Source organism: Mustela nivalis, assembly GCF_964662115.1.
Source record: "Mustela nivalis genome assembly, chromosome: 19".
NCBI classification, from domain to species: domain Eukaryota; kingdom Metazoa; phylum Chordata; class Mammalia; order Carnivora; family Mustelidae; genus Mustela; species Mustela nivalis.
The window spans coordinates 36,282,550-36,308,018 of NC_139038.1; the positions used below are offsets into that span (position 1 = coordinate 36,282,550).

Sequence of the window (25,469 nt, forward strand, 5' to 3'; positions counted from 1 at the left end):
TCGCGCAGCTTGAGAGCGCTGCTCTGGGTTTCAGCTGCCAGCCCTGCGGCTGGCGTGCAGAGCAGGGGCTGAACCTGGAGGACAGGGAGGGCAGATGCCAAGGTAGATGGGGGACAGCTGGGATGCTGGAGGCTGACAAGGAGGTGGGGTGCAGGCGGGTTCCCAGTGAGGGAGCAGATGCCACAGTGGCTCCGAGACGGGGGGGGGGGGGGGCTTTCAGTGGCAGCCACCTGTGGCAGGCAGTATTTGCAATAGCAAATTCTAGAACAATAGAACAGTTTGGGCTGTTTCTTGGATTTGGTTATTCCATATGAAGGAAAAGGGCAGGAAAGGGTAGCACACAGTTTCCCCACAAGGCTGTCTTGGGTGCGAGGAGACGCAGATGAAGCCCTGGGACTGTCTTCGGTAAGGAGACAATTTGAAGTACAGTTGACCCTTGGACAACACAGGCTTGAACTATGTGAGTTTACTTACACATGGGCGGTGGTGGTTTTGTTTTTTGCCTTTTTTTTGGGGGGGGTTGGGTAAATACAGTACTATAAATGTGTTCTTCTTTTGATTTTATTAATGTTTTTTCCATCTTTATTGTAGGAAAGCCGTACATAGTTCATATACAAAACATGTGCTGATTGACTGTTTATGTTATTGGCCAGGCTTCTGGGTAGTAGTAGGCTATTAGTTAGGAAGTCATAATCTTTATGCCATTTTCCCACTGGGCAGGGGTCAAGGCTTCAAACTCCTACATTGTTCAACAGTCATTTGTTGTTAAAGGGGAAGGAATGTGAACTTCAACTTCAATTGTCCCTGGTGTTTGCAGAAGGGTCTGTGTATGCACTTGCCTTCTAGAGGTAGGTTGAGAGGACATTGCTGTGGGTTTAGGGCTCTGGTCAGCCTGATGTTTGCTCTTTCCCAGCTGACTCATCAATCCATGCCACCCCCTTACAAAAAAAATGTTTTATTTTGGAGAATTTAAATCCTGTGTAAAAGTAGACATAGTAGTTTAATGCAAGTGTTCTCAAACTTTTTGGTCTTTGGATTCCTGAATAATTTTAACTGTTGAGGCCCCAAGGAGATTTCTTAAAATATGGGTTAGAGCTATCAGTATTTGCCATATTAAATACTGAAACAGATTTTTGAAAACCAAGCACACATTCCATTAGCTATTAAGCACAGTGATACCACTGGTCACAGAGCTTCTGGAAAGTGCCTCTATGTTTCTGTGAGAGAAGGAGAGTAAAAAAGGTAATAATGTCTTTGTGTTTTATGAGAATAGTTTTGACATCATGACCCTCTCCTCTCTAAAAGGTATCTCGGCTCCTTGACCAGACTTGGTGAGCCACTGGTAATGTATATTCCTAAAAGTTAGACAGGATAGACCTAAACCTAGTGCCATTCTCACATGTAAATAAATGAATGATTTCTTCATGTCCTCGAGGTCTGCTAGATAAGTCAGATTTCCAGTGGTCTCATGTGTCCTAATTTGTTTTTATAGCGCCCCAACCCAACAATTGGAATAGCTAGTGGATATGACTGTTAAGAATCTTAATTTCTAGGATCCTTACACTTCATTTGTTGAAGAATCTGGTTGTTTTGTTTATTGGTTCTGGCAGGTCTCCTGTAGTCTGGGCTCTGTCGGTGTGTCTCTGCCACTGTGTGCTCCTCTGGGCGCCCAGGGCTTTCATTCCTTTGTACAGCGTGATCTCTCTTTCAGACAACACTTTGCGAGTGTTCACTGTGTGGAACGGAAGCCAAGTTAGTGTTTTGGGGACAGTCATCTCTGTTCCCTGTAGGTATCCAAAGAGGCTGGTGGCAAAGGAAACACAGGGACTGGTGTTTTTTTAGAAGTGTTGTCATGGCTTTTCAGGGGGACAAAAGAACTAATAGTGATGGGGAAATGCTTAAGAGCAAGAAATAGGCTCGTTTTAAGTCGATTTAAAAATGCACAGGAGGAAGAAGAAACATTTTAAAAGATAAATTTGTTTAAAAAATTATCATCATAGGGCATCTGGGTGGCTTAGTTGTTGAACGTCTTCCTTTGGCTTGGGTCATATTCCAGGGTCCTAGAACCGAGTCCTACATCTGGCTCCCTGCTCAGTGGGGAGTCTGGTTCTCCTCCTCTTTCTGTCAAATAATTAAAATAAAATCTTTTTAAAAAATTATCACAAATGAAATGCAGATTTCCTGTAAAATAATTCAAACAATAGAAAAGTCATCTCATTCTTTACAGATGACCACTTTTTTTTCTTGTTTCTGTTTTTGTTTTTGTTTTATTTTATTAAGTAGTCTCCTTGCCCAATGTGGAGGCCACTGCAGGCTTGAACTCAGGACCCTGAGATCAAGATCTGATTGACCAAGAGTCAGTCAGATGCTTGACTGACTGAGCTGCCCTGGCTCCCCCAGATACATGTGAATAAGAAATGGAACCAAGCTACATAAGCACCTGGTTATGTTATATAACAGTACATACCCTACTTGCCTTTCCTTATCAGCACACACAGATTTCCCTTGTTTTCCTACTGATAGCAAAGTATTTCATTCTAGGATGTACCGTAATTTATTGCTCTACTCCTCTGATGATGAACATTTGGATTGTTTTTGATTTTTCATTAGTACAGCTGCAATAAATGTATCTTTTTGTGGGGGCATCATAGGATAGATTCTAAAAAGTGAGGTCATTGGGTCAAAGGCTTTATTAAAAGTTTTGTTTCTAGAAAGTAATCCTGTACATGGTTTAACAGCAAACCACAAAAAAAAAAAAAAAAAAAAAAAGAAAAGAAAAAAAGACACTAAGAGAGCTGAAAAGTTAATCTCCCTTAACTCTTGACCTTTGGTTCTCCCAAATTATCTCACCAAAGGCAACTATTTCTTATCTATCCTTTAGGGGATGATCTGTGCATATAGAGGCCTAGAGAGGTGGGCGTGTATGTGTATCTCCCCTAAACATAAAGAGTAGTGTAGTATAATCTCTCTCTCTGGCCCTCCCATTATGTATGTAGGTACACACACAGGCCTCCTTCCTGCCACTTTAATGTAAGTCAGAAGTTCTGTGTTAGATTGAGCTCAGTCCTTCTTACTGGGTATGGTATGGTAGTGGTCCCTGATTTGGGTATATCTTAATTTATATGACTAGTGCCCTGATGGCTGTGCATTTAGTTAGTTTCCAATGTTTTGCTGATACAACAGTTTTGATAATACATCTTTGTAGAGCTGAGTGTCACTAGATAAATTCTTGGTAGGGGGGCTACCCTCTTGGGACCCCTCTGACTCTGGAGGGCTTTCTACATGTCCCTGCTTAATAAAACTCTATCACTTAACCAAAAAAGAAAAAAAAAAATCTTGGTAGTGAGACTTCTGGATTAAAGGATATTGACATTTAAAAAAATAATAATAATAAAAAAAAAGAATATTGACATTTTTGGTAAGCGTAGCTATTGTCAAATACTCCATAAACATTGTGCAGATTAGACTCTTACCAAAAGCCAGTGAGTTCCTGTCCCACCCTACCCTTTAACTCCCATCCCCCGATTCTTACCAACACTGATAGCATCCTTTTGCTGATTTACCATTCTCTTAGGCAAAAATGTCTCTTCATGAATTCATGGGCGTTTATATTGTACTATTCATGTCCTCTTTCTGTTGCGTTTCTTTTTGTTGTTGTTGGCTTGAATTCTTAATATTTGTGTATTCAAAGTTAAGACCTTTTAGTAAATGTAAGCTTTCCCCCCTCTTTTTCGTATTTGCTGAAGTCTGGTTTACAGGCATATAGCTACTAGGGTTTACAAATTTGGTATTTCTGTGTTTTTACCAAATGGAAGTTTTCAGTCTTTATAGGAACAGATTTATCCGTTTTATCTTTTACGGCTTTTGGGTTTTACGTTATGTTTAGGAATGCTTTCTGTATTCCAAAATTATTAAATACTCTATTTTTTCCCCTTTTATCTTGGGTATTTAGCTCAGAATTGATTTTGGCCAGTGTGAGATAGAGATCTAGCTGTTTATTTTTTTCCAAATTGTAGTCGTCATCCCAGTGCCATTTATTTAGATAGTGCTGATCCAGCTTTTCTCTCCACTAATGTGACGTACCATTTCTGTTATGTTTTACTCCGTTTTCAAATATACATGGTTTAGGTCTAAATCTGGACTAGTCGTTGGTTTGTTTGTTTCATTGATACAAATTTGTTTTATTGATACTTGCGTTTCCTGTGCCAGAAATGTAATGAACTTCAGCACGTGAGGGAGGTCGTTGCTCCCCATTCCCTTTAAAGAATCCCATGCTTTCATGGCCACCATTACAAGACAGTCTTCGAGGTGTGTGATTCTCAACCCTATCTGCCCATCGAAGTTACCTGGGGAGATTTTTTAGAAATACGATGCCTGAACCCCACTGCACACCAATTACATTAGATTCTTTGGGATGTGGCATGAGCATTGATGCGGTTCCCAGTTCCCTTTCCATGGCAGCCAGGGTCGAGAACTATTGTTTCAGATAAGCTTTAGAACTGTCTTTCAAATTCTTAAAAACGAACAAAATCTCAGAATTTGATTGGGATTGTATTGAACTTTATAAATCATTTAAGAAGGAATTTGGTGTTGTGATAGTTTTGTGGCTTCTTGAGTCATCTTATCCTAAACATACAAGTTAGGTCTTTTCATGGAACCTTAACGTTGCTCAGATGCATAGTGTAGTTTTCTTTATGTAGGTGATACACCTTTCTTACTAAGTTTATTTCCACACGTATATTCTACACGTATCAGTGGATTTATTGTTGCTTTGGATGAGTTACTCTCTTTCTTTATGTGATCACTGTTTTAGTGGAGGAAAGATGGTAACATATATGTGTGTGTTGCTTTGGTGATCGGGGCCACTTTGTGGAATTTTTTCATTTATTCTAATACTTTTTCAGGTGATTCTCTTGCGTTTTCCTAGTAGATAGTCATCTTTGCGTTTCTGATACTTTCCTCTTCTTGTCAGTATTTCTACCAGTATTTATGTTCTTGGACTTCCCTGTCTTGTATCTGACTTTAATAGAGTTTTATCTAGTGTTTTATTACTAAGTATGATGTGAGCTTTGGTTTGCAGCCATTTTAAATTGGAACATAATTGAATCCGTATTTGTTAGTTGCTGATTTTATGAAATTCCTTTTTAATGTCTGTGATGTGATTATGCTGTGATTTTTCTCTTCTGTCTTATTTATGTGACAAATTACCTCAGTATGTTTCCTAATATCAAATTGAACCATCTCTGTAATTGTGAAGTTGAAAGCTAATGTATTGCTGAATTTTATTTGCTAGTGTTGAGAAAAATTTAGAATTTTTGCTTCTCACTAATCAGTAGTGAGTGATCCATGGTTGTTTTGTGTTTTGACAGGTTTTGATATCACTCTTCTGTAACTTGGTCAAAATGAGTTTGGAAACCTTTCACATCTCTTCTCTGGAATGGTTTAACATGTGATCTGTTTCTTGAAGAATTGAGAGAGATCAGTGTTTAACTCTATGGGCCTGAAGTTCTTTTTCTCTGGGCGGGGGGGGGGGGTAACTGAAGATCTTTAATAGCACTCTTGATATTTTCTATAGATCCTGGACCTTTTAGACAATTCATGTCTTTGGTCAATGTATTTTTCTTTAAGAAAAGTCTAAATTTGGGACTCCTGGGTGACTGAGTCTGTTAAGTATCTGCCTTTGGCTCAGATCATGATCCCAGGGTCTGTGATGGAGCCCCTGTGTTGGGCACTCTGCCTAGCAGGGAGCCTGCTTTACCCTCTCCTTTGCCTGCCTCTCTCTCTCTCTCTCTCTTTCTGTCTCAAATAAATAAAAATCTTAAACAAAACAAAACCAAAGTCCAAGTTTGAGAAAAACTCAAAAATATTTAACTTTTATTCTTCATAAAAATATAGGAAGTGGGTAGTAGGTACTATTTCCATGTCACAGATTAAGAAATGGAAGAAAACAGAGTGGAGAAATGAAGGAAAGTTGACTAACTTAGCACAGTGGCAGAACCAGGATTGGATTCCACATAGTCTGGCTAAGGGATATTACTGATCTTCGTTCGCAGTCCGTTCTTGAGTCAGTTTTGTAATTTATATCTTAACAGAGATTCTTTTGGGGGGACCTGGGTGGCACAGTCAGTTAAGCATCTGACTCTAGGTTTAGTCTTGGGTTGTGATCTCAGGATCATGAGATGGAGCCCCGTATCAGTCTCTGTCCTTGGCTGCAGAGTCTCCTTGAGTCTCCTCTGCCCCTCCTCTCTCTCTGTCTCTGTCTCTCTCTCTCAGATAAATAAATCTTTAAAAAATTTTTTTCTTTTCATCCAGGCTTTAAGATTCATTAGCTTAGAGCGGTGTAAAAAAATCTTTTTTTTTTTTTTTAAGATTTTATTTATTTATTTGACAGAGAGAGATTACAAGTAGGCAGAGAGGCAGGCAGAGAGAAAGAGGAGGAAGCAGGCTCCCCGCTGAGCAGAGAGCCCGACGCGGGACTGGACCCCAGGACCCTGAGATCATGACGTGAGCCGAAGGCAGCGGCTTAACCCACTGAGCCACCCAGGCGCCCAAAAAAATCTTTATTATAATTTTAGACTTACTCAGTGTTTGTGATTATTTCTACTTTCTTATTCCTAATTTTGTGGCCATCTTAAAGAAATAATTTAAAATAGAAAATATAAGTTAGAGGGCACCTGGATGGCTCAGTGGGTTAAGCCTCTGCCTACGGCTCAGGTCATGATCTCAGGGTCCTGGGATCGAGTTCTGCATCAGGCTCTCTGCTTTCCACGGAGCCTGCTTCCTCCTCTCTGTCTCTCTCTGCCTGCCTCTCTGCCTACTTCTGATCTCTCTCTGTCAAGTAAATAAATTAATTTTTTTTAAAAAAGAAAATATAAGCTATTTCAACAACATAGCAATATTGTTAACAAGGCATGATATGACTTCAAAAGGAAAAAGGAAACCATCTCAACTTCAACAGTGGCAGAACCTGATATGTTATCTCTTTGGTAGCATGTTCTAGTTTTCCACTGAAAATAACCCAAATGCTTGTCTTTTAGAAGGAAAGCAGAAAAGATAAATTCAAATGGAAATTGGAAGCTGTACACTTAAGTTAGTCTCCTGGGTACAGGTGTTGAGTTGTTGCTCTGTATAGAGAGAGTAGCGAAGGAAAGTCAGCAGCAGATAGAAGGGATGGTGTTGTGATGTGTGTTGCCAGGGGTCCAGAATCTTTCTAATTCTAAGGTTGATAAAAAGTGTGCTTTTGCAACCCTAGAAATCCTGTTAGTCCTTTCTTAGAAGTAACAAATCTGAAAGGGACCAAAGTAGTTTGCATAGTAAGCTGTCTTCAAAAGGAGTGAGATGAGGGCTTTTTTTTAAAAATAACATTTTTGGAATATTCTTCCTTTTTGGAAAGTGGTCAGGAAACACAGAGCTTACTTTTGCCTGGAGCTCTCCCTAAGGGGTGTAGGCTTTGATTTGGATGAAGACCCCTTGGGCCTAGTCAGCCAATAACAATCCGCTGTAGGTTTGTTAACCCAGAATCCTGGACCCCTCCCCAGAGTTCCTGATTCAGTGGGTTCGGGGTGGGACCCAAGAATTTGCTTTTATTTTATTTTATTTTATTTCATTTTGCCAACTCGCATGTGACCCTGCTTTTGCTGGTCTGTGACCACCCTCTGAGAACCTGTGTGCTAAAGGAGAGAATTAGCAGAACATAGTGTATAAAGAATTAGTAGAGCCAAGTTGCATCGTGAAGGAATGAATGATTCATCCGCCTTCTCTATTTTTGAACAATGATAGGAAATCTCTAATACTTAATAGCAAGAGAAATAATACTGTACCTTTGTCTGGTATTTTCCTTGTTTTCATGTAATCTAATCCTTTCACCTGATCCTTGAACTAATACAAAGAAGATAAGGAAATTTTAACTAAATCCTAATTTGACCTTTTCTTAAAGTCACAGTGAAAATCAGTGGTCAGTTCATAGACTGAGAAGACAGAGCTTTGAATACAGTGTGAGGTGAGTTGCGTGTAGCTCCAGGAGGCACCAGTTTTGGGGGAAAACGTTAAGCCAGCTCAGTAGTCATATCCATGATCTTCATGGAAGGTGCTCACAGCTGTGCCTAACTTCTCATGATAATTATCCTTGAATTTGGGGTACTTGGGTGGCTTAGGCCGTAAAGCATCTGCCTTCTGCTCAGGTCATGAGCCTGGGGTCCTGGGATTAAGCCCCCCCATCAGGCTCCCTGCTCGCTGGGGAGTCTGCTTCCCCCTCCCGCGCATGCTTGGACTCATGCATGCTTGCCTGACTTGCTCCTGCGTGCTTGCTCTCTTGTGCACTCTCAAATAAATAAAATCTTCTGAAAAATTATTCATGAATTTATTTCTTTTTCAGACCTTTTAATTAAATGAGACTGTGTATGTATATTAAATGGCTTGGGTACAGGTGGTGCTTGATCTCTTCCTCCTCCTTTTTTCTTCCTCTTCATAGTAGTAGCCGCCACCACCGCCTTCCCCGCCTTCCCCAGACCAAGTACGGGTCTGTGCTTAAGAGCAGAGCCAGAGCTCTGGAGGAAGCTGCCTCAGTTCAAACCCAGGCTCCGCTAATTGTCAGCTGTGGGAAAATTTATGTAATCACTCTGGGTCTTAGTTTTTTGTCTTTTAAATGAGGATAATAATAGTACCTGCCTTTGAGAATTGTGTAGATTAAGGGAGGGTGATCATAATAATATCTGTCTGGGAGAGTTGTGCTGATCAAATGAGGTAGTGTGCCCCTACTTCTTAGCGTTGTGCCTGGAATTACTGAAAAACTCTCAGGGAAGATAGGTTAGGTGGCTGGTGCTTTCTTGCAGAAAGGATTTGAGATAACCACAGAACATTTGAAGTGATAATGAGACTGCTTTTCTAATGTTTTCAGAGAATATTTTCTAATAATGGAAATAGTTCTATATTGTATAAAATATTGGAAGTCTAGAGAAGAAAACATTGCTCTTGAGGATACTATCACCTAGTTCAAAATTAGTGTTACCTTTTTGATGTCTTGCTTACCAGATTTTTATCTATAATTATGTATCTCTTTTTAAAGTCAAAGTGGGAGTCATGTTTCTTTTTTATAGTTAACTTTGTAGCAGATTATGTTCTGTAAGGCAAACTGAATGAATGTTTTGCATGATAGCAACAAGGAATACCTTGATTAGTAAGTCTCCCAGGTGCCTGTTTTGGAGAGTAACACTTGTAAGGAGACCTACTCAGTCTTGTTACTTTACAGCTAAAGGTCAACTGTTAGGATCTGGAGTTAAAGACCTACTAAATACCTGTTAATTTTAAAATGTTTTGTTGTTTTATTATTTTTGGAAATATAATGTACATACGGTGAAATGCACAGGTCTTAGTATTAATGGATTTGTCAGAACTCATGCGGGTGTAGCTCACACCCCTGTCAGGTTACAGGGTGTTTCCATTATCCCAGAAAGTAAGAAAGTACCTTTGCGTTTCTCCCTTCCCCTGTCCTTCCATCCCGCTCCTACAATCACGACGGATTTCTTTCACATTGTACCTGTTCTCGGACTGTGTAAATAGAATCCTGTGGCGTGGACTTCAGTTGCAAGGCTTCTTTTGCTTAAAGTGTGTTCTTAGATTCATCCATGTAATTCCTGAGTTCAGTTCTTTTTACTGCCAAATAGTATTCTATTGTGGGAGTGCACTGTGATGTGCTTGTCCAGTCTTCTGTTTGTGGAGGTTGTGGTGGTTTTCAGTTTGGAGCCATCAAGAGTAAAGCTCCAGTGAACATTTTGTCAGTCTTTGTGTGGACGTAAATTTTCATTTCTCTTGGATAAATAACTAGGAATGGAATTGACTGGATAAGGAGGGTTCTGTTTCTAGACTCTCTAGTCCAGGGACCAGATCTGGCCTGTGGACAGTTTTTATATGGCCCACAGCATGAGAATGGCTTTTATATTTTAAGAGGGTTGGTTGAAAAGTAAGCTGAAAAACAAATAAATGAAAGAATGAGGGATGGAAACCATAGCTAAGTACCATAGCTAAGACTAAGTCTGTAGCTAAAACTCTAAAACCTTTAGTAACTGTTCCTCTACAGAAGAAGTCTGCCACCCCTGTTCTGATCTATTCCATCGATCTGTCTGTCCATTTCTTTAGGTTTCTGGTAAGTATTGAAATCAGGTTGCTTGGTTCCTCTTTTTCATTTCCATTTAATTTCTAAGTTTTATATCATTGGTTGAATTGTTTTTTGTTAATACAGAGAAATAGAACATTCATGTATTAATGTTAGGTCCTGTAACCTTGCTAAACTCCGTTATTGGTTCTGTTATTTATTTGGTAAATGCCTTAAAATTTTCTAAGTCATGCTGTCTTTGAATAGAGAATTTTCTTCTTCTACACTTATTTTTTGGGCTTTATTGCTCTGCCTGGGATCTTTAGTACAGTGTTGCATGAAAGTTGTGTAAGCACACACCCCTGTGTTTTCTTAACCTGTGGAGGAAAGCGTCCGGTCGCTGTTTCTAAGTGTGGTGTTAGTTGTAGTCTTTTTAGAATCTTCTTGACTAAGAAAGGCCCCTGCTCTTATGACTGTGCCGAGTCTGTTGACCTTAAATAGTTGCTGAACGTCATCAGATACTTCTGTGTCTATTGAGATGATCATAGAAATTTTCTTTATTTTACTAATGTGGTAAAGAACATCTTTCTGAATGTTGAACCAGCCTTACATTCCTGGGATAGCTTCTCTTGCTCATGGTGCGTAGTCTTCTCTATATATTATTGGATTTGATGTATGAAAACACCGTCCAGGGGCTTCTGAGTGGCTCACTGGGTTAAAGCCTCTGCCTTCAGCTCTGGTCATGAGTCCTGGTATTGAGCTCCCCATTGGGGCAGAGTCTCTGCTCAGCAGGGAGCCTGCTTCCTCCTCTCTCTCTTTGCCTGCCTCTCTGCCTACTTGTGATCTCTGTCTGTCAAATAAATAAAATCTTTAAATAAAATCTATAATAAAATATTTAAAAAATAAAACACCGCATCTGTGTTCATGACGGATACAGATGTGTGCTTCTCTTGCCACGTCCTTACATGTTTTTGATATGGAAATCCTGACGGCTTCACAGAATTACTTTGCAACAGTTTACCCTTCCCTTCTTTCCTGAAAGAGTTTGTCTAAGATTAGTATTGTTTAGTCCTTAAGTGTTCATAAAATACATCAGTGAAGCCATCTGGAGTGTTTCTGGTGGGAAGATTTTTTTTTTTTTAATATTTTATTTATTTATTTGACAGAGATCACAAGTAGGCAGAGAGGTAGGCGGTGGTGAGGTGGTGAGGGGCTGGTGGTGAGGGGCCGGGGAAGCAGGCTCCCTGCTGAGCAGAGAGCCTGATGCCTGGCTCCCTGAGCCAAAGGCAGGGGCTTTAACACACTGAGCCATCCAGGCGCCCCTGATGGGAAGATTTTTTATTATTATTCAGTTCATTTCATGGGTACAGGCTCTTCAAAATTTTCACTTCTTTGTGCTTCTTTTGTACTGGGAGTTTATTTTTCAAGGGGGTTATCCATTTAATCTAAGTTCATTTGCCATAAATGTGCTCATAACATTACCCTAATTTCCTTCTAATATCTTAGAATCTGTAATTAATGGTCAGTACCCCCCCCCCTTCGATCATGTATTTATAGTTTCTGCTTCTCTCTTATCTCTCCCTGCTCACACTGGGTAGGGTTTGTGAGCTTTAGTTTTTCAAACAATCAATTTTTGATTTATCACCTCCTTGTTTTTTGTATCATTAATGCCATTTTTGTTAATTTCTTTCCAATTAATTTGGGTTTATTTTGCTCTTGTTAGCTTCTTGGGGTAGGCGCTTAGATCACTGATTTCAAATTTTAACAATAATTAACATTTGAGCAGTAAATTTCATCCAAAGGATTGCTCCATACTGCATCCCGTAAATTGTGATGTTTTGTTTTCATTGCCATTTACTTCATAGTATTTCTGTATTTTACTTGTGATTTCTTTTTTGATTCGTGTTTTTATGTGGAAGCAGGTTGCTTAATTTTCAAATATTTGGGAATTTTGCAGATATTATTTGGTTGCTCATTTCTCATTCATTTAATGGTCAGAAAACATACTCAGTATGATTTTTGTCCTCTGACGTTTGCCGAGACCGGTTTTATGGTCCAGTATATAGTGGGCCTTGTGAATGTTCTGCGTGTGGTCTGGTGGAACGTGCATCCCTCATCTTGGGGTAGGGTGTTCTGCAATGGCTGGCTTGTGCCCCCATCAGCTGGATTCTTACGGACTCTTTTTGGTTTTATCAGCTACTGAGAGACTATTAAAATATCCAGTTGTTATTACAGATTTGTCTATTTTTCCTTCAGTCAGAATAAAATCTGACTGTTTATTTCCTGTGTTTTAAAGCCTTTTTATTAGATGAATATACATTTTGGATTATTCTGTCTAGCTGATGAATTGAGCCTTTTATCATTCTAAATGTCCCTCTTTATTTCTGTTAGTATCCTTTGTCTTGAAATCTACTTGTCTCATTAACATAGCCACTCCTTTTTTATGATTAATATTTGCAAGGCATATTTTTTTTTTACCTTCTTGTGTCTTATAAAGTGTGTGGTTTGGCTGGCTGGCCTGGTGGTGGAGCCTGTGACTCTTGAGATTGAGTTTGAGCTCATGTTAGGTATAGAGGTTACTTAAAAATAAAATCTTTAAAATAAAAAAAAATAGGGGCACCTGGGTGGCTCAGTGGGTTAAAGCCTCTGCCTTTGGCTCTGGTCATGATCTCAGGTTCCTGGGATCGAGCCCCACATTGGGCTCTCTGCTCAGCAGGGAGCCTGCTTCCTCCTCTCTCTCTGCCTGCTTTTCTGCCTACTTGTAATCTCTGTGTCAAATAAATAAATAAAATCTTTTTAAAAAATAAAATAAAATAAATAAGGGGTGCCTCAGTGGCTTGGTGGGTTGAGTGTCTGACTCTTGATTTTGGTTCAGATAATTATGGCAGGGTCCTGGGGTGGAGCTCTGTATCAGGCTCCGCCCTGGGCATGGAGCCTGCTTCTCTCTAAACAAAATAAATCAGTAAAAATAAAATAATAAAGTTCATCTCTTGTAAAGAGCATACGGTTGGAACCTATTTTTAATTTATTCTGACAATCTTAGTCTTGGAGTATTTAGTTATTTACAGTGAATGTTGGTAGAGTTGGATTTAGGTCCCCATCTTGCTATCTCTTTACTCTTTGTAAGAGATACTATTTGTCCCTTCTGTATTTTGATCCTTTTTTCTCTTCCTTTCTTGTCCTTCTTTTGAAGGCTGATTTTTCATTTGTGGTAGTGTGTGTGTGTGTGTGTGTGTAACTTCTGATTGTGGGTTACATTTTCCTACCTATCTATATATGTTCAGTAATTTTTGTCTTTGTAGCAGACATTGTGAATATGTTGTTGGAGATAAGTTTTCTTGTCTTCCTCTAGAGAATGTTGGGTTTGTTCTAGAAGATGTTGGGCTCACAGACTAGTATGATCCTTTCAAGACCTGTTTTTAAACTTTCTTAAGGCAGGTCTTGAGGAGCCCTGCATGGTCTTTTGTGGGGTGTTTTAACTCAATATCTGGGACATTGAGCAAAGTCGTGAGCTTCTGGCTAGTAAGAATGTCCATGTCTTCAGCACTGTGCTGCCTCTGGTATCTGTTCAGTGCATGGTTCCCTGGTAGTCATGCAGACCAAAGCATTCGTGTTCAGAACCCACATTCACTCACTAAGGTGTCCAGGGCCCTTGTACTGCCTTCAGCTTCAACCCTGCTGCACTCCTGTACCCACTGGCCTCTGCTCAGACTCTTCCCTGGGCCTACTCTCTGTTGCCTGTGGGCTCTGCATTTAATTATTTGTTGCCGGTTGTTTCTTGATTGGGAACTTGCCTGACTTGAATGAACAAATGACATGTCTGGGGTTGGGGGGCTCTGAAGCTGTGAGGCTGACTCTCAGGCCAGCCTCTACTGTAGCAGGCATGCAGCCTCAGAGATAGGCTGAAGGGACAGGCTTACCCTGGTATAGCAAGAGACAGCTGCAGATTACCAGGAAGTTTGAAAACATAATTGTGCCTGAGCTTTAATATTACCCTGTAACTACTCAGTAGGTAAAAACTTTGGAGCTCAAAATCAGATGTTTTACTTAGAATGGTGGCTTGGTATTCAAGCTCGGGATCTTTGTGAAGCCTCTGTTCTCATATTACTCTGTGATGCATTTCCATCAGTACAAACATTTTAGGAACCATTCTCAAACCTGGCCAGGAACCAACCTGTCAGACTTCAGCATAGGTTTGGGCAGTGCTTCCTAAACCTTGAGGACTTCAGGATCATCGGGGATCTTGTTAAGATGCAGATTCTAATTTGGAGGTCTTGGGTATGGGGCACTGTGAGTCTGCTTCTGTTACCAGCTCTACAAGGGGCCGTGGTACTGGGAGACCTCTTCAACTTGATGTGAACATACGTTAGAATGTGGAATGGGGGCTTCTGATTGGCTCAGTAGGTTATGCATCTGACTCTTGATCTCAGCTCAGGTCTTGATCTCAGGGTTGTGAGTTCAAGCCCAGCGTGGGACTCCATGCTGAGTGCAGAACCTACTTCAAAAGAAACAAACAAACATGAGAATATAGAATGGTTGCCCACTGGTGACTAGATACATTTACTTCAGAAGGTGTCTTTTATTTCCTTCTTTGTTCAGTGTAGAAAGTTTGGATGTGCTAAACCTAACATTCCTTCAGTAAGTGGGTCCAAAGCATAACTTCAAGGATCCACTTCTCCAAAAATGTTTCTGCAGTATTTTGGAAAGAATCACATTTACTGTAGACAGTAATTTGCTGTCCATCTGTCACCAAGTTAAAACATTTAGGGTTTTTATGTTGATTACTGTGTAATACTTCTGGCATTTTTCAGAATTATAAAATGCCTATAATGTAACATTTTGGTATGATAAGGTAACAGTTACTGTGTTTACTCTTCCTGAGTTATGGTATGAAAGGAACAGGTGAGGAGTGACCGTTCTTGTGTGCCCATTGTACTGGGCGCTGTGCTGGGGAGTTTGTGGCATGATCTCACTTCATCTTGTGCTTGATAGCTGGTGAGGTGGGTGCCTTATCTGTTGGACACATGGAATAAAATATTCTGAGCTACTTTCTTGCCTCCCAGGAAATTATTCCAGATGACACGTGCTAGAAAGTAGCAGATACTGATGTACAACCTGTCCGTGTCTGATGCTGAAGTCTGCAGTTACTTGGCTACACCATTTTGTCTGTAAGACAGCAAGATTCAGAATTGGTGGGAAAGTGCCACCCAGTTTTCTGTGTATGTGGCAGGTTTCCCCATCTGTAAAATAGTATAGAACAAATAACTTGGAGAAAAAGTCTTAGCTTACCAGGAGCATTTTTCATCCTGAATGGATTTTCTGCTTACACTTTTCTAGAAACACACCCACACATACTGTGAGCCTTGTCTGTGTTCTCATTGGGCTGTGGCTCTCAGTCTGAAATTACCAACTCACCCAAGCAGGTTTTGCAAGACCTGTGAAGAAGTCACCTTTTCTGACTGGTGAGCATGTTTGTTTACCTATGTGCAAGAGGCCAGCACAGTTATAATTTCTTTACACATGATTTTTAAAAGTGATCTTGCCTCTTAAGTTTTTTTCTTTTTTAACAATATTACTGTAGCAAAGGGAGGTATGAATTGTGACTTTCAGGGTTTTTTAAATTTTCAAAACACAAAAGAACACAGAATAAAGTCAGCAATACCTGTTTTTCCATTAGAATTAATACAGTTGGTATTTGTCAGATTATTTTCTTTTTTTTTTTTTTAAGATTTTATTTATTTATTTATTTGACAGAGATCACAAGTAGGCAGAGACGCAGGTAGAGAAAAGGGGGGAAGCAGGCTCCCCAACTGACAAGAGAGCCTGATGTGGGGCCTCATCCCAGGACCCTGAGATCATGACCTGAGCCAAAGGCAGAGGCTTAACCCACTTAATAAAATTTTTTTAAAGTTTTTATTTATTTATTTGACAGATAGAGATCACAAGTAGGCAGAGAGGCAGGTAGAGAGAGAGGGGGAAGCAGGCTCCCCACTAAGCAGAGAGCCCGATGCGGGGCTTGATCCCAGGACCCTGGGATCATGAGCCACCCAGGCGCCCCTTTTCCCTTGTTTTTAAAAGTATGCTTTTGGGGCGTTTGGGTGGCTTGGATAGTTAAGCATTTGCTTCAGCTCAGGTCATGATCCTCATGGTCCTGGGATCGAGCCTGGCATCAGGCTCCCTGCTTAGTGGAGAAGTCTGCTTCTCTCTCTTTCTGTCTCTCAAATGAATAAGTCTTAAATAAAGTACACTTTTGTTTTTTTGTTTTTTTTTTTTAAGATTTTATTTATTCATTTGACACAGAGAGATCACAAGTAGACAGGCAGGCAGAGAGAGAGAGAGGAGGAAGCAGGCTCCCCGCGGAGCAGAGAACCTGATGCGGGACTCGATCCCAGGACCCTGAGATCATGACCCGAGCCGAAGGCAGCGGCTTAACCCACTGAGCCACCCAGGCGCCCCACTTTTGTTTTTTTAAGAACAGTTTTAGATTTACACAAAAATTAGCATCACAGAAGATCCTCATACCTTCTCCCCCTGCTTACCAATTACACAGTTTCCACATTATTAAAATCTTGGATGAATATGGTATACTTGTCACAATTAGTGAACCAGTATTGATATATTACTATTATTAACTGAAATCTGTACAGATTTCCTTAATTATCCACTAATGTCCTCTTTTTGTTTCAGTTAGGATCCCATCCAGAATACCACATTATGTCTTCTTAGGCTTACTGCTCTTGGCTGTGACAGTTTTTCAGACTTTACTTGTTTTTAATGACCTTGACAGTTTTGAAGAGGACTGGTCAGGTATACTTAGAGTGCTCCTGTGCTGGGGTTTTTCTGATGTTTTCCCATGATAAGACTGAGGTTATGGACTTTGGGGGCTACTGAAGGAAGATGGTAGAGACAAAGTGCCATTTTTATCACATCAAGCGCACATACTGTCAGCATGGCTCATCATAATGGTTGGCGTTGCCCTTGGTCACCTGGCTGAGGTCATGTCCACCAAGTGTCTTCTCTGTAGCCTTCTTCCTTCTTCCCCCTTCCTTCCTGCCCTCTTTTGAAGGAAGTCACTGGGCATGGTCCACACTTCAGGGTTGAGGGGTGTGCCTACCTCCCTTATGCTGGAGTGTCTGTATAATTTATTTGGAATGCTTCTGGGTGGAAGATTTGTCTCTTCTTCTTAGTATGTTAAAATAAATGAAATTTAACAGTTTAAAGATCTAAATGTCTTGGGGCATCTGGCGGGCTCAGTGGGTGGAGTGTGTGACTCTCGATCTCAGGCTTTTTAGTTCAAGTCCCATGTTGGTTGTAAAGATTATTTAAAAATAAAAATTTTTTTTAAGTTTTTATTTATTTATTTGACAGATAGAGATCACAAGTAGGCAGAGAGGCAGGTAGAGAGAGAGGGGGAAGCAGGCTCCCCACTAAGCAGAGAGCCCGATGCGGGGCTTGATCCCAGGACCCTGGGATCATGACCTGAGGCATAGGCAGAGGCTTTAACCCACTGAGCCACCCAGGTGACCCTAAAAATAAAATCTTAAATATTTGGTATCATTAAAAATGAATACATACAGGGCGCCTGGATGGCTCAGTGGGTTAAGCTGCTGCCTTCGGCTCAGGTCATGATCTCGGGGTCCTGGGATCGAGTCCCGCATCGGGCTCTCTGCTCAGCAGGGAGCCTGCTTCCTTCTCTCTCTCTCTCTGCCTGCCTCTCAGTGTACTTGTAATTTCTCTCTGTCAAATAAATAAATAAAATCTTTTAAAAAAAAAAAATTAAAAAAAAATGAATACATACAGATTTGATTCCTTTATTATTAACTTCTGTTCATTTTAAATTCTACCTTGTATTTTTTCTACTGCAATTTTTCTGTATTGCTTATGCAAACCTTTGAAGGGCCATATAACCAGAAAACTGCCTCCTACCAGGGGTTCAGATAGTGGGTGTGGCTGGACCTCAAACCAGAAGTTTTTTTTAAATAAATAAATAAATAAATAAAGATGTATTCACTCAGATGCAACCCAAGTATTCATCAGTAGATGAATGGGTAAAATATATATATATATATATGGTGGTTGTATGTGTGTGTGTACGTTTTAAGTGGAATATCACTCCTCCGTAAAAAAAAGGAGATCTTGCCATTTACAACAACATGGATGGACCTAGAGGGTATTATGCTAAGTAAAGAAAGTCAGAGTAAGACAAATACCATATTATTTCACTTATATGTGGAATAGAAAAAAACCCCCTAACGAACAAACAAAAAATAGACTCTTAAATACAGAGAATAAACTGCTGATTGCCAGAGGAGAGGTTAGTAGATGGGCCAGGTGACGGAAATGAAGGGGATTAAGCGTACAAGCATCCAGTTATGAAATAAATAAGTCGTGGAGATGAGAAGCACAGCATAGGGAGCACAGACAGCGGTACCGCAATCATGTTGTGTAGTCACAGGTAGTGACCACACTTCCCGCGTTGGGCATAGAGAAATGTATAGAATCGTTGAATCAATTTGTTGTACACCTGAAACATACTGTAACATTGTATGTTAATTGTACTTCCAATGAAAAGTAATTAAAGGCAGATTACAAAATAGGCAGGCAGGGAAGGGGAAGGAATGGATTCAGTTACAAATGGAGTTTTCCCCCATGCATCTTTGATCATCTTTGATTTGCTGGATAAAATGCATTCTGTGTAGGCAGAGATTCCCTTTTGTGGGGGCAGATGTCTGTTGAGGAATACGCACCTTTCCTGAATGTTCTAATGAGGCGAGTGTGCAATAGTGCTGGAAGCAGCACCTCATCAGAGCTCTAAATTGAACGTTGATGACATCGTCTATTCAGAAGATGTAAGTAATTATCAGTGGATTGTAATTCCAGGCCATAGTTCTATATATGTACACCTGTGCATATTATTACGTATTTGAGGATGGGAATGTGGCACTGTGGTTTGTGGCTTTTGAAAATAGCGCGTAATCTGAGGTAACCTTGTTGCAGTGGTTGCTCTGTTATCTACTCAGTGGAAACTTGATACCCTCAATAACGAGTCGTATTATTCAGTTCGTGTTTTTCTGCCAAGTGTATGAAGAATGAACTGGAAAACAAGCCATCTTAAATCCTAGAACAGGACAGTAGATTGATAATACTAGGAAATGCCAATTTCAAACACAGTCTTGAAATTACTGACTTTGTGAATTGTTACATTAGGGTACATGCCTGTTTTTCAGTATTACAGAAAATGTATTCACTGTAAAGAATCCTGTCTGATGTTAGAGATTTTCTGTGCTCTAGTTCTGGAAGGAGATCTTAAAGCCACCTCCAGATTGCACAGTGCTTTGCGGTTTCCAGATCAGCTTCCTGTGTGCTATCCCATGTAAGTCAGAGACAGGAAGTCCGAGCAACCCTGTGCACTCGGCTTCCAAGACTGTGTGGTCTCAGTGGCGAGCAGCTGGGCTGACGGGCCACAGAGATAAGGGACAGACCAAGGGAGGTTACAGGGCATCCTTTCTCCCCTCATAACATGACACATTATGTCTGGAGATTGACTGTGGAATGCAAAGCGCTGGCCTGCGTGACATTTGTGCTGGAAGGTGGCAGGGTGTGGTTGTGCTGCGTGTGGGTTCATTGAAGGAAAGGTGTGTGGGGGTGGGAGTGTCCTGGAGATGCCGGGCTGTCGCTCTGGGATCGAGTCTGTGAAGGTCTGATGGGAGAGATCGCATCCGCGCTCCTCCCTGGCTGTTCGGGTGGGGAGTGGTGCTCTGAGATTGTGCTGCCTCTGCCGAGCTGCCGTCAGCATTCATACCCAGCTTAGCCCTGCTCTCTGCAGTCTGTATTCTATGAATACCTGAGACCTCTCGGTTGACTCCTGGCCAGATGGCTGCTCATCTCGTCCTGTTGTTGTGGATATGTGAGTAGAGGTAGACTTGGAAACTGCAGGAATGAAAACTTCTCTAGGCCTAGTGTGTTCGCAGACCCCTTCCTGGCGGGTCTTCTGTGTTCTGCTGGGCGGTGAGGATGCAGAAGTAGTTCCCACAGTTGGAAGTCACTGTTACTGTTCAGCCCAGCTCACGTGTGACCTCTTGAGCCATTTGTCTCCTGGGCCAGGACCCTTTTGCCCACTTCAGACTGCACTTAGCACTCTGTGTCTGTGCCAGCCACTTATCTCGCATGTCTGATTCCCCTGTAGCTTGTGTCTCTCCTTGGGCTCAGGAGGACACGGTCCTGCATGCTGGGCACCGCCACCGCCCCAGAGTGTTTCCCTCCTGGTAGATGCTTAGGAAGCATCACCCCACGGTCAGTAAGCATGCATGTTGCTGCAGCCTTTCAGACCACTGTCCCAAAGATCATCCCAAAGACCATCACTGCTCAGAGCTGAGGTCGGAGGCAGGTGGGCTTTAGTGAGAGGTGGGCAGACAGGATAGCTGCTGGATCACCTCCTCCTCAAACAAGTACTTTCTACTTACAAACGCACCTTGCTGTCTGAACCTGGGAGCCAAAGACATTCTGGTCAATCCCTCGTGATCCAGTCTCCTGCCCGTTGCTCTCCAGAGCTCGGGTTCCACGGGGGTTCGAATGGAGCGGTAGCCTTGATGGCCTGAGTTACGAACCGAAGTACAGATAACAGGGTAATTGTGCCTTTGTTGTACCAGGAACCCAGTGTGCAGTTTCCCAGGTTTGAACCTGACCAGTAGAGCGGGTGTGCAGCTTTTTATATCCTGATGGCTGTTGACTGTATTTTCCTCTCTTCATTGTTCTTTGCAGAGAGTGGTAGGGCATGACTGAGTGGCTAAGTGTTGTTAGGCTTTTTCTGGCCACATCTAGAATCCATTAGAGTAGAGTGTGACAACTTAGCCATGTTACAACCAGGGTGAAATTGATTAAATTACCATCCTAGAGTAATCTCTGGCAGTCATAATCAGTTTGATCTACCTAGTTTTATCAGTGTCTGATGACAGCTTAAATTAATATTTCAAATACAGATGGGTAGCCAAACAGTGGGTCATGTGATCACTGTGGGCAGTCAGAATATTTGAGTAAAGGATAGTTTGTTTGTTTTTTTAAGATTTTGTTTATTTATTTATTTATTTGTGTGTGTGTGAGAGAGAGCCCCTGAGCAGAAGCAGGAGGAGGGGCAGAGGCAGAGGGACATGCAGGCTCCCTGCTAAGCAGCCCCACGTGGGACTTGATCTTGGGACCCTGGGATCATGACCCGAGCCGAAGGCAGATGCTTAATTGACTGAGCCACCCACCCAGGCATTCTGAGTAGAGGATAACTTTAAAAAACAACTTTACTCCTTATGATGAAATTATCCCTTGTGTAGAGAATTTGAATAATATAGAAAATATTTAAGAGAAAACTTTTAAAAATTGCTTGTAAACTCTGTAGAGTTACCACTATTAAATATGTTGGTGTTCAGGACACCTGGCGGGTCTGTGACTCCTCATCCTCAGGGTCGTAAGTTCGAGCCCCATGTTGGACGTAGAGCTCTCTAAGAAGAAAAAAAAGAAAATATGTTGTTCTTGCTGTGTGTGTGTGTGCACACATCTGATTGTAGGGGTTATATGTTTTGTAGCCTTTCATTAACAGTTAATGCTCAAGGGACATTTTCCCTTCGTCAGTAATGAGTTTTTATAGTAAAAGAAGTTCTACTTGTGCCTTGACTGCCTTCCATAGCCTTCACACTCTTCCACGTGCTATCCAGTACCTCACTTGTGACCGCGGGTGCAGAGTGTGGCGCGTGAAGGTGACTCTGGGCATCCTCTGAGGCCTGCTCACCTCCTCACCGGAATCCCCAGTGGGCATGATGGAGATGTGGGGCTGCACTGAGCGGACTTCGTTAGCATTCTCGTAGCTCAGTGTTTGGTTAGAAGTGGAGTCACGTGTGTGAAACAGTGCTTTGTCTTTGAGTGTGTTTCGTGGTTTGAGATTTATGGCATTGCCTGAGCTGGGCAGCACCTTACTTTATCCCCTCATGTCATCTTGCAGCCGAGGCCTGAGAGGCTGGGTAGGAGGAGGCCCCTGGAAGCCCCAGGTTTGGGTCATTGTGCCTGTGTCCTGGGGCTTGTGTTCCACCCTGGCTATTTGAAGCACTTAATCTGTTTTCCTGCCCCAAGGTGGAAGAAGAACATAATGTTCTGAATTTTCCTCCGCTTTCTTTCTCTGTTAATATAGTAATCATGGGCTCACTTCCCCAAAGCCTTCTTCGTGGGTTCAGTCCCGCCTTCACCTGCCCTTCCCCGTGTGCACATTGCCTTGTTTCTTGTTCTTCTGCGCTCCCTCAGTGCCAGTGCCTTCCTTTTTGTGGGACCGGAAATGCCTGTGTGCTCCCTGCAGAGGGCTTGGGCTAGTGGCTTGGGTCACTGAGTGGGCCACTGAGAGCCTGGGTCTCTTCCATTGCGCCACAGCAGAGCTGCAGTGTAAACTCACCTTCATCAGGATTCACTCTTCGTAAAATAAAATGTTTTTCTTTTTTCCCCTTTTCCCTCTTACTCTTTTTTTTTTTTTTTAAGATTTTATTTCTTTATCAGAGAGAGAGAGGGGGAGAGAGCGAGCACAGGCAGACACAATGGCAGGCAGAGGCAGAGGGAGAAGCAGGCTCCTTGCTCAGCAGGGAGCCCGATGTGGGACTCGATCCCAGGACGCTGGGATCATGACCTGAGCTGAAGGCAGCTGCTTAACCAACTGAGCCACCCAGGTGTCCCTCCCTCTTACTCTTTTATCATCTTCTTCTTTCTCTTCTCTCTACGGTTCCTGTGGGCTTTAATTTGCTTTCAGGGAGTACTCAATCCTAAGGAGGCTGCTTCTCTACCTGAGAAGATATTTGGACTTGGGAGCACCGGGGGAAGGAATTGATAGCAGTTTTATTGTCCCGACCTGGAATTGTTGTACCTGTGATCTGCTGTGGGATGGTGACCTACTGAGGGTGCAGAGCTGTGGAAGGCCTGGGCCCTCTGCAGTGTGGGTGGCAGAGAGGTCCTCAGTGTTCTGGATCCTCACAGGTCCTGGCACTTGGCTCAGCTCTGAGTCTCCAGTTTTCACCCACTGTGAGCAGCTGGGCTTTCCAGGAGTGTGGACCTCATAGCGATTCAAGCGCTGATTGTTTAAAACCAAAAAATGTCATCAGATTTAGGCTTAGAAGGAATTTTCAGGATCACCTAGTGGTCATCTGACTGCTCCATGTTGTATATCCAAGGAGAACTAAGACTTAAGAGGGGCAAGAGGTTTGTCACACAGCGGATGAGTGCAGAGCCACGATTGCCGACCGTGTCCCACTGACCTTGGCCTGGTGCTTTTGCCAGTGAGCTGTCAGGGGCCACATCCTGGGGTATCTAACTGCTGTGACATGCTGAAGTACCCCCAACTCTGTTAAGGTACTAGTTTTGTTGCTAGAAGCTTCTAGAGTGAATTCTGGATGAATAAAGATGAGGCCTCAGGCCACAAAAGCCTTGGCAGTGATTTGCTGTCCCATCACCTTCCTTTTAGCAGTTTCCATTGTTGTTTCTAAGTCACATTCTGGTCATGTATCATCCAAGTGAAATACCATGAGCGTCACTAAATACTCTTACCGATCTTCCAGTTGTGATTTATTGGTCTAAGGGAAGTGTCCAGAGTTGAGGGCTATAGATTTCAGTGAATAATTTCCAGGTTGGCAGCGCTGTAAGAGTCGAGTCCGGGAGGTGGGTCGGGCCGCTCCTTTGCCCAGTTCTCTTGCTCCAGGTAACTCTACACAGGCCAGGCGATGTCTCGGGCATTGCGATGTGTTGCATATTTCTGCTTACTCTTTATTTGCCAAGTTGAAGTACTGGAAGGATTCCAAGAGCAAGCGGGTGATAGCAGACAACTGCATGCAGCCATGTCTTTCCATGAACACTGCTTTTCTTGGCTTTCTCCCAGCCACGGTAGATTGCCAAGAGAAAATGCTTTGGGCTTTACAAATGATATGGCCATACTCTGGGTTAGTTCTGGTTCTTTATATCATTAAAAAGAACGAATTCTTCTGGCTTTTAAATTATTTGGCAAGTTTTTGTTGTATGAAATTGCATTGTCTTTCCACGCCCTCTCTTGTGAGTCTTTGGCTTCCTGTATTTGCCAGCATGTGAAGAAACAGGCTGGACCCTTCGGGCCAGTGAACGTGTCGGGCTGGGTCGAAGCCATGTCAGGATGGAACACTGGTGTTGTGTCATGGCCAGCTTACAGGCGGGGGTCCCCTCAGTTTCTTTTCTTTGTAGGCAGATTCTTTCGTGTTTTGGTTTAAATTCTACCCCAGGAAGTTTAGGCCTGGGGTGTGCTGGTGTTACATTGTTATTGCTTATGCTATATATTAAGATTGAAATGAACATTCTGAGTAAGGAACAAAGTCTAGAAAACAACCCAAAGTGGGAACTGGAAATGTGTGTTGTTTACTAGGACAGCTTGAAGACAGTGGCCCATTACAAGTACCACTACAACTGATAAATGCGCGCGATGGGGTTTGTCACAAACTTACTATGTTTCTCTGAAAATGTTTCATAATCCAATGCCATTGTCTCCAGCTGGCCCTTCTCTCTGATCCTAAACTGTCTGAGTCACTCCCCACTATCACACACTCTCTGAAAAACACTCATTTATTTTGTTATTACCCTAAGCAACTTCTGAAAGAAATCCCATCTAACGTGAAACTGTTCCTTCCCAAACGAAGTGATAAGAACGTCCTAGCCAGCCCCGAGAGTAGGACATCCTCCTCATGGTTTATGTTTTGGGTTTGTTTAATCTTCTCTCAACTCTAAGAGGAGGCGCTGTTGTGTCTGCATCAGAGACAGTACAGCCAAGGCAAAGAGAGGTGTAATTAAATTGCCTGAGATCACAGAGCTCACCCTTAGCAGAGAGCTCCCCTCAAACCAGGTAAATATCCTGAGTTCATACACCTAACTTCAGCCTGCTGCTTGTCCAAATGAAATCCTGTTTGTGTCTGTGTTCCAATAAAACTTTAGTTTGTTTTGTTTTTTCAAAATCAGGCGTGGGGTTGGCTTTTTGGCCCATGCCGGCTGGTCTTTGCGGACTGAGCCTTCTTGTCCAACAGTATCACGTGCCATGCGTGTGCTGGGCCAAGTGTAGCTGGGGGAAACGCGGTTCTGCCTAAGCACCCAGGTGGTGGAGAGCACCAGGGTCAGTTCTCCAGCTGATTTGCTGTATTTCTCAGCTTTCGCCCCCTGCCCCGCCGGTCCTCATCCACAAAGGGTAAGTTTTAACCAGATTTCTTTGAAGCCCTCGCAGTTGAAAATTGTAACCTGGGACGCCTAGGTGGCTCAGTTGGTTGAGTGATTGCCTTCGGCTCAGACCATAATCTTGGAGTCCTGGGATGGAGCCCTGAGTTGAGTCGGGCTCCCTGCTCAGTGGGGA

General features: G+C 42.2%; 1 protein-coding gene across 3 annotated transcripts in view; it reads left to right on the forward strand.

The window, feature by feature from the left end:
• The window catches only part of CREBBP (CREB binding lysine acetyltransferase), a 124,737-nt gene that overhangs the window by 24,340 nt on the left and 74,928 nt on the right, over positions 1-25,469 (forward strand). The window lies entirely within an intron of this gene.